Below are 6,225 nucleotides of genomic sequence, written 5' to 3' on the forward strand. Positions count from 1 at the left end.
GACGCTAGCTCCAGAGGCAGAGGACGTGGGACGGGAATGCCCTTCGCGTTTGTGGCAGCTGGTTATGGAAGAGCGGGACGGTTAATACGGGAGTCCATCACAAGGCAGACCTGGGCATCATACGAGGCATCGTGGCGAGTATGGCAAAGTTGGATTATGCAGTGGGGTGTGATGGAGAGTGATGGAGATAGAGAGATGGCGGTGTTGTTTCTCGTGGGAAGGGCAGCGGAGAGCGGTTGGTCGGTTTCAAAAGTTGGGAAGTTTGTTGCAGGTTTAGCGTTTGGTTTTAAATTGCAGGGGATGAAGGATGTTACGAAGTCCTTTTTAGTGAAGCAAGCTCTCAAGGGCTTTAGGACAAGAGGTAAAGAGTTGGATAAACGGAGACCGGTAACCTTTAGTATTTTGGAACGTTTGGGTTTTGTATTGGATAAGATTTGTTGTTCAGTTTTTGAAGCCACACTATTTAGGTTGGCTTTTTCATTGGCGTTTTTTGGCGCGCTGAGAGTAGGTGAATTGGTGGCACCAAGCAGGAATAAGGTTGGGGGTTTGGATATGAGTGGTCGAGATGGGGGTATTGGATTAGGTGGGGAAAAGACGGATCAATTGGGCAAAGGTAAACGAGTAATATTGGGTGAGGTTATGGGATCTTTTCTTTGTCCTAGGAGATGTTTATTGGCTTATTGGCAGGTTTGGTCAGGGTGGAAGGGCCCATTATTGTGTCATGAAAAATGGAGACTTTTTGTCACGTTTTCAATTCATAGCGGTGTTTAAAAAGGGGATTGCTGAGCTGGGCCTTAGCCCTGAGGTATACGGGTCACATTCATTCAGAATTGGTGCGGCATCAGAAGCGGATGGCTTGGGGTTAGGCAAGGATGTGATAAAACGTATTGGGAGGTGGAGTTCTGATCGTTACCTGTCTTATGTAAGGCATTAGGTATGCGGTCTTAGGTAATTTGCCTTTTGAGATTCAAATACCTTTTGGTTGTCTTGTTCTAGTGGCGTCCCGTTGTTAGTTTGGATGCTAGGACACTCTTTCGTCCATTGGGAGCGGTGAGGGCGGACTTGAGGCCGGACGGTAGGCAATTGGTTTTTTAGCAGGGAGCAAGCGGTGGTTCGGTGGTTGGGTTTTCGAGGGATGGTTTGGAGAAGGGTGCTGCCAGAATTCCATAAAGCAGCTCGTTTGGATCGGGCGCCGGATATTTTGGTGGTGCATATGGGGGGAAATGATTTGGAGGGCTCGGCCGGTCAGGGAATTGATGAGGGACATTCGAATCGATCTGTTAAGGTTATGGACATCTTTTCCTGAGGTGTTGACAGTGTGATCTGACATTGTGCCCAGAGGAAAATGGAGGGAGGCCAGATCATTGAAGGGAATTAATAGGGCACGTATAAAGTTGAACAGATCTATATCAGCTTTTGTTACCAGGAACGGGGGAGTAAGCGTGCGGCATCTTGATCTGGAAGCGGGAGTTGGAGATTTTTGGGAAAAGGACGGCGTACATTTGAATGATATTGGCATTGATTTATGGGCATTGGCCATACAGGAGGGGATCGAAAGGGCTTTTGCGGTGTTGGGGCGCTCACGAGCCTGAGGTGGTCAGGGCTGTTCGTTGGTGGCGGGGGGTGGGGTTCTTGGAGTTGGCACAGAAGTGTCGGTGGAAAGAATATTGGATAATCACAGGCAGTGCCTTGATTAACCGGGGTGATCTGGCATTTGGTTTTGGGCTCTGGACGGGGTTTTACCCTGGGAGCTTTTGGTGCCCTTGAGCTGGTGATGGACGGCTGAGGGTAATATGGTGGTTCGAGTTCGGTTTAATTTATGCCAGATCTAATTTTAACTCCAAGAACCCTCCCTTCTTATTTATTTTATAACACTGTTAATATGTTAATGTTGTTTGTTAATAAAATGGCCGCTGTGGCCAAATTTATCCAAAGAAATACAGGTGCAGTGTTTTTATTTGGTGGGGGAAGGTGAGTGCTGGAAGGTGGGGGCATGTTGATCCATGGAACCCGTGTTGGCAGTACACGGTCATGGTTTTGTCTTATAAATACAGAGGTGAAAATCACACCAAATGCCAACTGGCTTTCTCTGGTGAACCTCTGTAACAGCATCTCTGCTGCTGTGTAATAGTCACAGGGCAGGGAGGGGTTAAACATCCAAATATTTAATATCTATTGGAAATAAAGAGGTATTGATATCAGATAAAACAAATGACCAACCACAATGCACTCTACCAAGACCAATATTACCAGATAGAAGGCAGAAATACCACCACACCATGACCAGATCACATATTATCACCACATAGTGCCCAAATAATGCCACATACAATGCACAAATACCGCCACACCATGACCAAAGCACATAATACCACCACATAGTGATCAAATGCTACCAGATACAAGGTATAAATACTGACACACCATGAGACCACATATTACCACCACATAGTGACTGAATAATACCACATACAAGGGACAAATATCGTCATGTCATGACCAAAGCACATAATGGCACCACATAGTGACAAATAATACTAAAATAATAAAAATGTAAAAAAAGCTCTGTATATAGTGTCAGTGTACAGGTTATACAGTGATCACCAGTGACATTATACACAGGAGCTCTGTATATAGTGTCAGTGTATAGGTAATATAATGATCACCATTGATATTATACACAGGAGCTCTGTATATAGTGTCAGTGTGAATGTATAGGTAACACATACTCACAAGTTCTTTATCTGCAGACCGATATATCACATCTTCTATGCAGGACTTATCTCTGCAGAAAATAACATAGTTAGCTATAACTGATCACTTCCAGAGCACAATCCACACTTTTCCCAAGATTTCTACACTACATGAAATGACAAAAAAAGAAACATAGCACTGCACTACACAGTAACAGTGCTCCAGTGTCATTCTGTGCCTGCTCATCTGTCAGCAGACATATTTGTCTGATGGCAAAGATCTAGCAGAGCTGAAGACCCATGGATGATGTCGGAGCGAGGATTTTTTTAATTAAAGATGGAGTCCCTTAGGCTTCGTTTCCCACGCAGCATAATAGCCGCATATTCCTGCTTTTATGCGGCGCTCCTGTCATCAGGATTTTGATAATTTTGAGTATTTGTTCAACAGAGGTTGATTTTGAAAGGAGAGCGGAGGAATTGAAACACAGGTTCTTAGATCACGGATATAGTCGAAGAAGTATTAAGCATGTCTATAATCGAGCCAAAACCAGTAATCGTCAACAATTAATGTATTCTAATCGAGCTCACAAACAAGAGAACTGTGTCAGGATGGTGACACGGTACCATTCACAATGGCGCAAAATGTGTGATGTGCTTAGGAAACACTGGCCCATTTTACTTGCGGATGAGACGTTGCGCCAATATTTGCCTATGTATCCGTCAGTCACAGCCCGTCGATCTCCGAGCCTCCGAGATCACTTGGTAAGGAGCTACCTTACACCTAATACTCAGAAGAAAATTGCCGAAATAGGACTGGCTGAAATAAGACAAACGTGGGGTTGTACCCCATGTGGTTCATGTATTTCGTGTCCAAACATCGAACATACTAAAAAGTTTCTTTCATCTAGTGGGAAAGAATTGACTATCCTACACTCCATTACGTGTACAACACGTAATGTCATTTATCACGCTACATGGCCTTGCTCTTTGGTATACATAGGTCTGACCACTAGGATGTTAAAGACCAGAGCGAGGGAACATGGACGTGATATTATGGCAGCAGCCACTGAGGATAATTTGGAGTTGTTGAAAACAATCCCTAGACACTTTAAAAACTATCATGCCTGTGATCCATTAGGTCTTCAAGTTAAAGGCATCGATCATGTGTATAGTACGTTGCGTGGAGGTAGTGCTAGTCGCCTACTTGCACAGAAAGAATCCAGATGGATTTGGCTATTGCAAACATTACATCCTCAGGGCCTCAACGAGTCCTTAAGCTTTTCACCATTCCTCTGATTGCCTCTATCTCTCCCCCACCCCTGCACCCGCTAGATTTATCGGTATTTTAATGATGTTTATAATCCCCCCCCCCTTGTTTTATCCTCTGTTGTCTAATTAATGTTCATTTTTTCCTTAGTACATACTCTTTTGTCCTTGATTGCGGCTGCCTTCCGTGTCTCTTTCTGCTGGTTACTCCTATTGATGGATGGCTGTGGACGATTTATACATCTTGATTAATCAATGATTCTCCTGGACTACTGACAATAGGTCACAGAGATATTATCATCTACTGGGACAAAGAAAAGCTACGCAACGAATGAATTCATCTAATTGCTGGATATACTTGATATTGAGCTGTATTATGGGTGTATTGTGTTTTTTGTATTTTATGCTTACAACCTATTGTGTAGGATTTAATTGTTGAATGTTTCTATCATTTTTCTCCATTACACAGTGTACTGTATCTTTTATATGTACATATTACACCGCATTTTTTGTGGTTTTTGACTGGTGCTCTCCGTTGGGGCAATGGCGCCATGCCCCCATGGACAGTATTTTTCGGTAATATTTAGTTACAATATTGGATTAACATTAGCCATACAATTGATATGAAGAATGTCTTTTGATTATAATTGGCTACTGATGGCAATTATATGGGGGAAGGGGTCCCACAGCTATGCAGCTACTGAGATATATCCTGCTTCTTTTGATCTGCGATTTGTTTCCGTTGTGATATGTTATCTGTTCACACTTATTATTCTGTGATTGGTTCATTATTGCGTTAGTTGGGCACTATTGGGTTAAATAGCTGTGGTTTAGCCACGACTCTTCTCATTAAATCCGATTGTCCACTTCCTATATTCATTTATCTACACTTTTGTTGGGCGTTTTATAATGTATACTTACCACATTATAGCGCTATGTCCCCTGTTATGGGCTTTCCCCGTTGGTCAGATTGTGATGTCACAGCGATTTTCGTCCATGTGACCTGGGGGGTGTGGCTTGTATTTATGTGTGGCGAGGGGCGGATGACTGTGTCCCGACGCGTCATAGCAAGTCCCGCTCATGTGACCTGGGAGGTGTGGTTTGTTATCACGGGGGGCGAGGGGTGGATGATTGCGTCCTGAAGCGAAGGGGTCCTACTATATACTTCCAGATGTGAGTGGTAATACAGGGGCACACGTGACTCTATATGTATGTATTATGGTGAGAGGTTGGCTATTCTAATAGCTGCGTCCTGTCTTACTTTCACCCATTGGACAATAAGCAATACTTAAGGGATACCGGTTCCAGACATACTATAACCCCCAGAAGAAGGCACAGCGCCGAAACGCGCATAGGGGTGACGATACCTGAACTGACAAACAATACATATGTGAGTAATACTACATTCCCACTTATTTTCAAGTGCTAAATGGATTTACTTTTATATCAACTATTTATGCACTGTGCACCTTAGCATTTGCATTGAAGCTTTGATATTATGCTTACAGCTGGGATAGGGCATGTGGTTTACTTACCCATACCCGTATTTTCTTCAACTATGTAGGTTTAATCTATTTATTATATGATTGTATTGGTCTTGGCATCTCTATTACAGCTCACTACTTATGTATTTATGCCACTTTTTCAATATGGATGTTTTTTTAATTAATGTGTATTAATAAATTTATGATTTTTTTGCAAAATTATGTTCCTATACGTCATTTTTTCTATATGATTTGCTATTATAGACATTGAACAGAGTCTCATTGTCCTACTACAGAGAACTAATTGTGTATGTGACCTTGGTGGTCAATTAATCTGTCTCAGCATTTTGATAAGTAAACTACAGGTAGTGAAAGGTTGGCACTGTTACACTGATTAAACAAGAACCATAAGACAGATTTCTTCAACCCAGGTATCATTTTAATCTGTGTTTGCAGTTAATGAGATGCTCGTGCTCTGGGCTTAAATAACCTTCCATGACCTTCCTCCTATTTTAAATACTGCACATTTAATATTGTGGTCTTAAAAAAAAAAATTTGCCTCCAACAAAATGGCGCCGGTGCATGCACAGTAGCATCTATCTGTGCAAGCGCAGTATTTAAAGGTTCAGTGACCTGTCATTTAAGCCCAGAATGATGACAATGAGGCCAGAGAACCAAAAAAAAGACCTGTCCACAGGCCGGTCTCGAAGCACAAGCATCTCATTAACTCCAACCTGCAAACAGATTAAACAAGAACCACTAGACAGATTTCTTCAAACCAG

Source organism: Phyllobates terribilis, unplaced genomic scaffold (genome assembly GCF_046119375.1).
Source record: "Phyllobates terribilis strain yellow unplaced genomic scaffold, ASM4611937v1 Scaffold_651__1_contigs__length_880973, whole genome shotgun sequence".
Lineage (NCBI taxonomy): Eukaryota > Metazoa > Chordata > Amphibia > Anura > Dendrobatidae > Phyllobates > Phyllobates terribilis.